General features: G+C 42.4%; 1 long non-coding RNA gene across 1 annotated transcript in view; it reads right to left on the bottom strand.

The window, feature by feature from the left end:
• The window catches only part of LOC128698898 (uncharacterized), a 21467-nt gene extending 14166 nt beyond the window's left edge, over positions 1 to 7301 (bottom strand). Inside the window, exon 1 of the long non-coding RNA XR_011393523.1 lies at positions 7179 to 7301. This is a non-coding gene — a long non-coding RNA (uncharacterized lncRNA). The remainder of the gene's footprint in view (positions 1 to 7178) is intronic.
• Positions 7302 to 12903: the final 5602 nt, after the last annotated feature.

Raw genomic sequence — 12903 nt, forward strand, 5'->3', positions numbered from 1 at the left:
TGGAGAGTGCAGGGAGCCAGTAACGCGGATGAGGTGAGGCAGGAGGTGCGTCAGGCTGAATAATATAGGTAAGACCAATGTCAAACGGGCTGGAGTTGAACAAGACCTGCCTGGTATGTCAGATCAGGGAACGCGTAGGGTTTGAACCCATGGCAAGTGAGTTCTAAAACTCACTATGCTTGCTGCACAGCGTCTCCCATGTTTTTAGGGCTTATAAAGCCACTCGCTGCGAAACATTTCCTTTAATGAGTTTCCTGTAGGTTGTAAAGTTTATCATTGTACCGTTACAACCTGCTAGCTTGGTGCTGTAATTGCAGTATTGATAGATTTTGAAATTAAGATTTATTGAGCCATTGTAAAAAGGCAGGGAGAGAGAGAGAGAGAGAGAGAGAGAGAGAGAGAGAGAGAGAGAGAGAGAGAGAGAGAGAGAGAGAGAGGGAGGCAAATAAAATAGGTACATATATAATACCGCCACCGTGTCGCCTTACTAAGCCTGGTCACCCCTGGGTTACTCCAGCCAGCCAGATCACGCCTAGCTCTAGGCTAGGTCATCCAGAAACACCCTCCTGCGCAGGGTGCAGTAACAGGGAAGCATATTTAGCTTCTGTCCCCACAATGCAACTCTCGTATAGCGTGGGTTACCTCACAAACTGCGCTCGTATCGAATTTGGATAAAAAAAAAAAACACACCAGGGAGGTCCGGGAGAGCTGTCTGTAAATCCAGGAATACAAAGACGTTCTGCCGAGAGTATTGAAAGAGGAGATACATGTGCAGTACAAGGATTTATCGTGAAAGTATTTCGCTCTAGAGCTTCTTTTAAAGGATACACAGGGCGAGACTGTGTCATGATAAAAGGTTATACTGCAGGCGTCTGTTTTTCTCCCTAAATCCAGCAGACTCTCCGTTCATATTGGCTGTCTGGTGTGTTTACCCTGGTTGGCGCCACCTACGTTTATACCAGCTGGCGGCTCAAATGATTCTCTTAACACCACTACACAACCATATTTTTCAACATTACAAAATGTTGAAAATGGTATGAGACCGACAAGTTGATGATTAAGACACATGTGCAACAGTTGTTTATCTTTATTGTTGAAACGTTTCGCCTACACAGTAGGCTTCTTCAGTCAAGTAGAGGCAGCCGGTGTAGTAGCGAAATGATGATGTAATCAGTCCATCAACCTTGGTCGATGGACTGATTACATTACAGAATACTGGCCAATTATGGTATATGTATTTCAGTGTTTTCTTGTCACCATACTTCGGGGAAAGACGGTCGAGCATGAACAATATTACTGCAAGCAAACTTGTAATAGTTTACACTGTAATAAAGTTGGTAGAATTACCGACAATATGTAAAGTAAAAGGACACAAGTGCAACTAATGTGACATTTATTGTGGCAACGTTTCGCTCTCCAGGAGCTTTATCAAGCTTGATAAAGCTCCTGGAGAGCGAAACGTTGCCACAATAAATGTCACATTAGTTGCACTTGTGTCCTTTTACTTTACAATAGTTTACACTGCATATTAAGATTATTATATTAGCTGGCAGGCGCTAAACCCGTGAGGGTCATACACTGGATTACATCAGCCAACTTATCCATAGCGATGGATGATATATTCTGGGTAGCACACTGATCTTTGTTTTTTGGCATTGTGTGTATGGGAGGGGGGGGGCGTGCTCACCTATAATGTGGTTGCTAGGGTCTGCTCTCAGCTCCTGGCCCCGCCTCTTCGCTGGCCACTACTTCACTCTCCTGGCTTCGAGAGCCTTATCGTACCTCTTCCTAAAGCTCATGCAAGATCCTGCCTGTATCGCTCCACTGTCCAGGTTGTTTCAGTTCCTGACTACGCTAAGACTGGAGAAATGCTTCCTAACATCTCTATGATTTATATCTGTTTTTAACGTCCAGCTGTGCTCTCGTGTTTTTATTTCCCGTCTCTCAAACAATCTGTTCATGTCCACCGTCAGTTCTTCTCAGTATTTTGTGCGTTATCATATCACCTATCTTCCTTTCCACCAGTCCCATCAAGTTTAGCCTTGTCCTTTCCAAGGCCTTGTCTCTGTTGGTTTTGTCGATGCCTCTGAGGAGTTCATTCGTCGTTATAAAATATCTTTCTCTCCTCGCTTTGTTGGGGGGGAGGAAGGTTAATCCCTAGTTACAGACACCACAATATTCATGATGTCCTGTCTTTTGTAATCCACGTGTACAAGGTGTTCAGTTCTCCAAAAATTGAGGCAAACACACCTTTATAGATTCCATTTCTGTTAGTCCCATTGTGACCAAACTTATGTTTCTCTACTGCACCAGATGAACACATAATTATTATTATTACATTTGTGTGAAAAGGGTCAACCCATGGAGTTCAAATATTAGCTGTGAAGTGATAAGTATTCAGATTTAGCTATGAGAGGATGAGTGAGTAGCTCAGATTGCTTGGATCAGGAGCCCTTCACTAACATCAAAGCTTGCCTCCCTCCTCTTCTTCCTTTGCAGGATAGTTTGAATATAAAATGGAAATGTACGATGATTTTGGTGCGGTAGTGTTGTTAGCCTCGTTAATTTCGCCAGTGATACTATAGAAGTGTTAGCCTCGTTAATTTCTGCCAGTGATGCTATAGAAATGTTAGCCTCGTTAATCTCTGCCAGTGATACTATAGAAGTGTTGTTAGCCTTGTTAATTTCGGCCAGGGGCGTTTTAGAAGGGCTACTAGCCTCGTTAGTCTCTTCCAGAGGTAATATAGCAGCGCTCCTAGGTTTAACTATTAGTCTCTGCCACTTATACTTTAAAAGGGCTGTTAGCCTCGTTAATTTCTGCCAGGAGTATTTCACGAAGATGGCATCCTTGAATCCTGACATGTGGCAGCTTGACAGGAACTTGGAGATGCAGCCTCTGACCAGGAGTAGGCGCTAAGCAGACGTTTATCTTGAATACCCCAGAGTGATCACAGGATATATGCTAGAAGTCTAGAAGTATACGTATGTGTATGTACACTGAGAGTTTACTCTTTAATTCCTACAGTAGTGATTAAACTAATCTTGAGTAGTGGTGTATAGGTGACGTATCCCTAATGACCCTCGTATAGTAGATAGGCTTGAAATTTAATTAATTTACCAACCGGCGGGTTATTAGCCAAGGATAACCATGGAACTGTAGCTGCTACTCCACTTTTAGATCAGACCTGATTACCTCAAGAAAGTCAAGCCGTGTGGTTTATTTCCACTGATAAACGACGATCCTTTTCCTTAGGGTGCGACCTACAACAACAACGTAACTTAGTTATATACCAATTTCTGCCTAAATAGGAATTGACCCTTTTCTTATTAGTGTTGCAAGCCGAACGCTCTACCGTTGACAGACGCAGTGCGTTATTTACCTTGCCACGTTCTTTGAAAAAATTACGCTGTTTAAAGTTTTCAGTGGCACACAGCCTCCTCACTGATCTCATCAACAAACACAGAACTGTCGTGTACACTCCCAGGAAGTGTTCTCCCCCATACACACCACTGTATCATCCAGTTAACTAGTGGGACCCAGTACCTGGAATCACTATATACATCTAATGTTTCGATCACCTATAAGGGATATACTATATGAATGACGGTGGAGTTTTTTTTTTTTAGGTCACCCCATTTCTGTGGGAGACGGGCAGGGTGTTTAGAATAAGTAAGAATAATATTATGGAGTAAATGTCATTAAAGTGTACCAGATCGTTTCTAAATCTCTTCACATGCATGATAGCTGGGTCATTGATACCCTAAAGGAGTATACCAGCATATATATATATATATATATATATATATATATATATATATATATATAATCTGCATGAGGAAGTGTAACAGAATTCTTCCTCCGTAGCCATGGGTGTCGTAAGAGGCGACTAACATGCCGGGAGTAAGGGGCTAGTAACCCCTTCTCCTGTATACATTACTAAATTTAAAAAGAGCAACTTTAGTTTTTCCTTTTGGGCCACCCTGCTTCGGTGGGATACGGTCGGTTTGTTGAAAGAAGAATATATATAATTATATATATATATATATATATATATATATATATATATATATATATATATATATATATATATATATCCACTTCTCAGAGGCTATGGGTCCCACAATTTACACCAGAGGTGGACCCCATCCTATATATATATATATATATATATATATATATATATATATATATTAGACTATTTGGTTCCACTTTAATTGATCTTAGTCAGGTTAAAATGCTCACTTTGTTGAACAAGGTCTTTCAAGGAGGGGCAGGGTATCTTGATACTAGTGAGGGGCTCTTGATCCAAGGAGTTAAAGCAATCCTCATCATCGAGTGAAAGTTGATTACCTCTCATTTCTCAAATACTGTATAAACCCAACGAGTTTAGCGCTTTTCCCATAATAATAATAATCGTGCAAGAAAGATATAAAATACCGACAGAATCTCTACCACTACGGTACTCTGAACACCACCTCCAAGGCTGAAACACTGTTTACCTTATCTTTTGTATATAGTTCTACTGTCTTCTAATTATGTCCTAGAATCTGTATTCATAAAGCCACTGGATGGTGAAACGTCTTCAATAAAGATAACCAGATGTTGCACATGTGTCTTAACTTTCTTCATAATAATAATAATAATAATAATAATGAATAATCTTAGCCTAGATAATCATAAAATGTTTTTTCCAAATGTTCCTTAGTTTGTATAATTTTAATTTAGAAAGTCTTATTTTTTAGAGTATTAATCTGTCCATACAGCTGACACTTTAAAGGAAGGAAGGAGGGGGCGCCTTGATGCTGAAGAGCTCTGGATCCAAGGAGCTACCCAATTTCTTGCCTCGGATCATACTGGAGTGCCTCTTATTCTCCAAGCGCTGTATGACCCCTCTATGGGTTTAGAGCTTCCCCGTGAATACAGTAACCAAGAAATGTCAAAATATTCCCCCACAATAACTACTTTACCAAACACCTTCAGCTAACAAACCGACCACTCAAAAGATTGGTTATATATGGAGTAAGAAAATTAATTTTAAAAATATTCAGAAACTAGGATTGCATTATAATTTATATTTGACTCTTGCCATTAAATTAGCTGTGACCCAGGCGGTAATGTACACATATGCTGCTGTGTGATAGTTTATGTAATTATGTGTACCTATACCTGTATACACACAATTACTAGTCCTACTTTGCTTAAACTCACCACACACTACTACAGGTTTTTCTCGTTTAACATTAATGTATATCTGTGCGTGCTCATATTTCATCAGCCTCAGCCAGTTGACAGTATTTACAAAAAAAAATATATACATTTAAAATCCTCAGCGTGACCCAAATTCGGAAAGAAAACGGAAGTTACGAGAGTATAAGTAAACAAGAGGCAGTGTGTACACAACAGCCGCCCTCAGCCACGCTACTCCTCAATATTACTACTCTTTTGGGGTATTTATAATGGTTATTGCACTCTGTATTCTTGTGTTTACTGTTCCTTAGTGCTTCTATTAATTTTCCCTCTAGTATAGGCCAAGTTGGTAATGCCAGACGTTTTTAAACCGAATGAAAATCATAGCACTGTGTCCTTGCAGCGGTTCCTCGATATGTTTGATTCTGGGTATTTGTGTTAAGAGAATCGCTCTTCACTGTGTTGAATTAACTGTATATGGAGAGAGTTATAATAGTCATTGGAAGCGCTAAACCCGCAGGGGTTATACAGCGTCTGGGGAATGGGAGGTGATGGGGGTTTGAACCGAGGAAGAGGATAACTCCGATGGCCGAGCTCGTGAGCCCTTCACCAGCACACAATAGTAGACTGTTGAACTTTATTAAGTATACACACCGTAATATTCCTTCCTCTCTCGACTCCATGTGATTAATTATTTTGTTTTTGTTGTATTGGAACACTAATATTTTTTTTCTCTAGCAATGTAACATAACTTATGTCCCTCTTGATACATTGATGATTATTGCCGCCCATTCCCCAGGCACTGTATGACCCACAGGGGTTTAGCGATTCACTATGAATGTAATGATTCCTTGGACAGTCTGGAGGCAGCAACACTCAGGACAGTCTGGAGGCAGCAACACTCAGGACAGTCTGGAGGCAGCAACACTCAGGACAGTCTGGAGGCAGCAACACTCAGGACAGTCTGGAGGCAGCAACACTCAGGACAGTCTGGAGGCAGCAACGCTCAGGACAGTCTGGAGGCAGCAACGCTCAGGACAGTCTGGAGGCAGCAACACTCAGGACAGTCTGGAGGCAGCAACACTCAGGCCAGTCTGGAGGCAGCAACACTCAGGACAGTCTGGAGGCAGCAACACTCAGGACAGTCTGGAGGCAGCAACACTCAGGACAGTCTGGAGGCAGCAACACTCAGGACAGTCTGGAGGCAGCAACACTCAGGACAGTCTGGAGGCAGCAACACTCAGGACAGTCTGGAGGCAGCAACACTCGGGACAGTCTGGAGGCAGCAACACTCGGGACAGTCTGGAGGCAGCAACACTCGGGACAGTCTGGAGGCAGCAACACTCGGGACAGTCTGGAGGCAGCAACGCTCAGGACAGTCTGGAGGCAGCAACACTCAGGACAGTCTGGAGGCAGCAACACTCAGGACAGTCTGGAGGCAGCAACGCTCAGGACAGTCTGGAGGCAGCAACACTCAGGACAGTCTGGAGGCAGCAACACTCAGGACAGTCTGGAGGCAGCAACACTCAGGACAGTCTGGAGGCAGCAACACTCAGGACAGTCTGGAGGCAGCAACGCTCAGGACAGTCTGGAGGCAGCAACGCTCAGGACAGTCTGGAGGCAGCAACACTCAGGACAGTCTGGAGGCAGCAACACTCAGGACAGGTCTGAGAGGCTCTATCTGAATGGACAATCAGGCTCTTCATAGGCTGTACTTATTTTTAAATCATAAGCAACAAATCGTATACTCTCCTTATAGCTTTTGTTTTAGACGTTGATAGTACTTTCTATACCTAAGAGATATTCGGACACAATTTACGGACACTCCCACGAACGAGATAGAAACAGATTGATGCTTTTAACACAAATTGGGAGGCGGTGAGGCTGGTGTTGACAAGCACGACACTTGACACGTAGCAACAAAAGAACACTGGCATTTTCCCCAGATGATGATAGAGGCTGCTAGCTATCCCTCGAGTGTGAGGCTCACCCTTGAGTGTGTGGGCGTGGAGTGTGAGGTGTGGAGATGAAGTGGGTGGCGTGTTCAGCGTCTCATCGACCAGAGGAGCGTCCCCTACAGTTGAGGCGGCGTCCAGGCCTCGGCCACAACTGCCTCGGCCACAATTTCGTTTCGAGGGGAGAAATTAAGAGTTGCCGGATGTGCAATGTTCTTCACTCTCCCCTAACTATATCGAAACCATTTTATGGGGAAAGCTAATCATATGCATCAGTTACTGAAAAAACGATGCTCTAAAGAAATGTATATATGGATATCCGTAATGGCCGTAATAAAAATATATATCCTGGCAGTAATTAGTAACCACTGGCGGGAAACTTGAGGGGTGAACTTGGAATTCGGAATTTTCAGTGCGTCAGCCGAGCATAAGGCGCCCACCAGAAAATATTTATGTTCTCAGCGAATTTATCTTATTTTTTTCCCTTTTTATGATTAAATCATATGATGCGGACATCGTCTGGGCTGCCAGCAGTATGTCCTTGGACGAAGGGAAGGAGAGGGGAAATCAGCCACAGTTATTGATCGTGAGGAGCCGGCCAGAGGCAACAGCAACAGCAGCAGCAGCTTGCGTTAACCAGCACCAACAAGCACCTCGCTCACGTACCCTGCGTAAAATAAACTAACAAAAAAGCATGCGTAAGATTGTAAAACCACCATTAACAAGGATTTAGAGCCTATTGCGCCATACTATATAGTCTTTAGCTGGGATGCGACACGACAGCGCAAGGATACTGGAACCTATTCCTTGTTAATACTGGTTTTACGATTAAATATTTTCGCGTTATTGTGGAATTATCAAAGTAAATATGTAAATAAACAAATCGCGATATTAAGCTAAACCCAACCAGATTTAGGCAGAAGAATCCTTTTGTTAAAAAAAAAAGTAATTGCTGTTTTCGTAATGGTGTTCATTTTTTTCAATAAGAGGAAATATTTAATGTTATGCATGCCATATTCACAGTTCTGGGAAGCTCTTCTCAGACGCAGCAATTCTGGGAACTACTGTTGTTTGTCGCCGCCAACACTACACACAAACGGTTTTTTTTTTTTCTGGTTGGAGGAAGGAGATAGGGGAAGGAAACAACGCTGTTACTAGGAAGCACAAACGAGGTTTTCTTCATTTCATTAAGGTCTAGCGCTTCCTTTTGATTATAATAATAATCACTTTATTAATTGTCAGATTTATTAGTAATGTTGCTAGCAATATTGATGATAGTGAACCTAAGACTTAAAACGTTTTTGCTCAAGTATCTTTTTAAACCAATTTGTCAGTATCTGTTACCAAGGTTTTTGCCATAATAGTAATTATATCACTAGGCTTATGAAGACCTCTTCACTAGTATCAAAATACTCCCTCTTCCATCCTTTCATGAAGGTCGTATGCCTATCTGGTGTGTAATACAGCCAATGTAACAATAATTGTAAATACTGTAATTTTAACGTAAATATAGCTCGGTTCCCTGTTTCTGGTCTCCATGCTACTGAAATGGACATTGCGGTGAAGGATGACGAAGTTGATCCCGTTTACCAGATATCTTTCATAGGAAGTCAAGCTGGAGAGCTGGAGCTACTGATTTGCACTCTCTGGAACACTACAGAATTGGGGGAATATAATTAAAGTGTACGAATGGAAAACAGGAATAAACAACGTGCTGAAATATCTGACCAAGCCACTGGAGCCAGGACTCTCAGCAGTGAATTTCAAGTTAGAACAAATTTAGATATAAAATAAGTGTAGGGAAGTACTGGTTTGGCAGCAGTAGAGTTATAGATGAATGGAACAAAATGCCAGGTAGCGTCATTAAGGAGAGAACTTTGGATAGCTTTAAACATGGGTTGGACAGGTATGTGAGACGTGCGTAGAATGGGCCAATAGGCCTACTACAGTATACCTTCATTCTCATGTTCTTAATGGAAGGAAAGAGAATGTAGGGCTTATATGCAATAAGAGCAAAACAAAACAAGTGATATCACAATATGCAAAATAACCACTGTGAAAAATAGTGAATTTCCAAGCGCTTTCGTGATTTCTCACATCAAGGAACTGATAATGTAAGAAATCACGCAAGCGCTTGGAAATTCACCATTTTTTCATAGTGGTTATTTTGCTTATTTTTTTATACATACAGAAACGATAAACTCGTTAAGATCGTACGACACTTGGGAAATTGAAGGTAATCAGGTTTTAACCTGTGAAGGAGAAAGTTGCTCTAAGTTCTTGAATCAAGAGCTCTTCACCAATATCCAGACATTTCCTTGAATGGTATTAAATTAAATATCTTGAGAATGGCTCAGTAGACCCCAGTGCTATACTTTGAAATGGTAGAGTTGCAGCTCCCAGGCTTGTTACGAATCTGAGCTACAGCTCCTGGGCCCCTCTGTTGATGTACGTAGCTCCTCAGATCGGGAGTAGTTAAAACTTGAGCCACGCTCAAGTCATTAACCTCCTGTTGAGTAAGTTAAGAATTAAGTCTCTCTCTAGTTAACCTCCTGTTGAGAGCCTTGAATGAGTGAACCTGTTAAGAACATTGAACTCAAGTAAATATCTTAAGAATACCTCCTCTCATCTACCACAAACTTTCACTGTGCTTGAGGACGTTAAGATATAAATATTGGCCGAAATAATCATCTACCTATATGTGTTCAGAAGGTTGAGCTCCAATTTCATAACGCTTATGATATATTCGAAAGGATTCAACTCTAGCTTCTGGAGCCGTAGAGGTACTCAACTGTATATAAATATACGTGCATAACAAACCACATGGATGGGAAACATTTAGCTCTAGATCTTTGACATTCGTATGTCGTCGGTCTTTTACATTAGTTTTTCGCTCTATTGTGTGGTTGGAATTTGTTTTATACTCCGATGTAGTTTTAATTTCCTCACGTTTTCAATATCGGAGTAATTAAAATTTCTCATCATTGAACTTCATATTGTTTTCTGCGGCCCATTTAAAGATTTGGTTGATGTCCGCCTTGAGTCTTGCGGTGTCTTAATGGAGGACACTGTCAAGCAAATTTGAGTGTCATCTGCAAAGAAAAACACGGTGCTGTGGCTTACATCCCTCTCTATGTCCGATATGAGGATGAGGAACAAGGTGGGAGCGAGTACTGTGCCTTGTGGAACAGAGCTTTTCACCATAGCCGCCTCAGACTTTACTCTGTTGACTACTACTATTTGTGTTCTATTTATAAGGAAATTATAGGTCCATCTACGAACTTTTCCTGTTATTCCTTTTTCATGCATTTTGTGCTCTATTACACTATAGTCACACTTGTCAAAGGCTTTTGCAAAGTCAGTATATATTACATCTGCATTCTGTTTGTCTTCTAGAGCATCCAGAACCTTGTCATGGTGGTCCAGTAGTTGGGACAGACAGGAGCGACCTGCTCTAAACCCATGCTGCCCTGGGTTGTGTAACTAATGGGTATCTTGCTTCTCGGAACCCTTTCAAAGATTTTTATGATATGGGACGTGAGCGCTATCGTTTTGTAGTTCTTTGTTATTGCTTTACTGCCTCCTTTGTGGAGTGGGACTATGTTGCTTTTAGCAGCTGTGGGACGACCCCAGTGTCCATGCTCCCTCTCCATAGGATGTTAAAAGCACGTGACAGGGGCTTCTTGCAGTTCTTGATGAACACGGAGTTCCACGAGTCTGGGCCTGGTGCAGAGTGCATAGGCATGTCATTTATCACCTTTTCGAAGTCGTTTGACGCCAGGATAATATCAGATAGGTGTGTATCTACCAAATTGTCTCATAAAAAAATTCATTTAGGTCTTCGACTCTGGTTAGCGGCTCGCTAAAAACCGAGTCATATTGGGACTTGAGTAGCTCACTCATTTCCTTGTTGTCATCTGTGTAGGACCCATCTTGTTTAAGTAGGGGCCTAATACTGGATGTTGTTCTCGACTTTGATTTGGCATACGAAGAGAAATACTTTGGGCTTCTTTCAATCCCATTTATAGCTTTTAGTTCTTCCCACGTTTCTTGACTCCTGTAAGACATGCAGCAGTAGAAAGAATGTATGTTTCGTCGTTAAAGAGAGACCCTCTTGAACAGCTCTGCTGAGACTCTGAGGCTGAAATATACAGATCCTTTCTAGTCATGGCTTTATTTTAGGTCCATGTACAATTTACGTGTTCAGTAACTAGTTTCGTCTGTGGCGCTTTCTGGGACAGGTATGCCCCGTAACATAACCACAACTCCTTGTGTGCCAACCCACGAAAGATGACCAAGAGCTGTTACTCAGGATCGTCAACAGAAAGAAGAGCTGCAGCTCAAATCCCTCAAAATACTTAAGAGGTGTACTAAACCCTTCCAAGAAATCCAGGAGTTGGAGATCAATAATTTCAAGAGGCCTGGGAGTTTCTAATGTACAAACTCGTAACACCCATTAAATGTCAAAGAACTGCAGATGAATATCCAAAAATCGAACCGGAGCTGTAGGTCAACACCCACAAGAGACTCAAAAGAACTGAACGCAACCACTAAAACTCTAGTAGACGAATCAGTCGCCGAAACTTGGTAGGTGCTTTGCGTAGAGCTATTCTCGGTAACTAGCCGTGGAGACTGTAACAAAAATAATAATAGTTTATTAGGGTATGATACATAGTTGTACAAGGTATTATAGTTGCGACAGTGATCCTCCATTACCTGTCGAGCTTAAAACAGCTGACACCCGCACTTACATCCCCATCACACAGTCTGTCACTGTCCTTGGAGTTAATCTTGACTACCTTCTTTTCTTACACACGGTCATATTCACTCGAAGGCATGCAATAGCTAGTAAGGCTCTTGCGGACCTCTACAAGCTGAAACAAGCCTCCCAACGCACCAAACTACACCTCTACAAATCCCTAATACGTCCTCTGATAACTTACTCTCCTCTAGCCCTCTCTCTTGCAGCTAAAACAAACTTAAACTGCAGCGTGTCCAGAACAAGGCGCTGCGCTGGGTGCTTGATGTCAGGTGGGAGGACTTCGCCACAAGCGTCTCTCTCCATGCCCAATTAGACATCCCTGCGCTGAATCTGTACTGGAAGACGCTCAGTGACAAACTTGAGACACGACATGACTACTGGACCTCTCTCCTTGACGAAGACATTCGCAGACCCACAAACCAACACAACCTTTTCTACTCCTTGCATGATCCTGCTCCTAACCCTATTTACAAATATCCATGGATTCTCTGACAGGTACCATTCTCTGACCCACGTTCGCCTTAGCTTTTGGGTTAAGACATGGCTCAGTTCTACACTACTCTAGCGCTAAACTTCGCCTGTCCCTTTCTCCCCGCTCACCCCACCGGAGTCCCAACAGAAGAGCCTGAATTTCTCTTCTCAATATCTGTCCCACGATCGTCTTCGCTGCTGGGTTAAGCCCTGGCTCTATTTCTACGACTAAGAACACTCCTCTCCAGCACTATTCTTCGTCTGTCCAGCCTTCCCCACTAATCCCATGTGGGATCTTACCTGAACTTGTTCGTTCGTTAGTTCGCTTGGTCTTCAGTTAGATCCAGACCTTGGGACAGAACTTCTCCAGGCTGAGGGACTGACAACCTCAAATCTACGACTTCAAGGGTGATGGACTGATTACATCGTCTTCACATCTCTACTGCTCCTGCCTGCTTTCTGTACTCGACTGAAGAAACCTACTGTGTAGGCGAAACGTTTCGAAATAAAGTTGCCTGAATGTTGCC

This window comes from Cherax quadricarinatus, chromosome 55 (assembly GCF_038502225.1).
Source record: "Cherax quadricarinatus isolate ZL_2023a chromosome 55, ASM3850222v1, whole genome shotgun sequence".
NCBI classification, from domain to species: Eukaryota; Metazoa; Arthropoda; class Malacostraca; order Decapoda; family Parastacidae; genus Cherax; species Cherax quadricarinatus.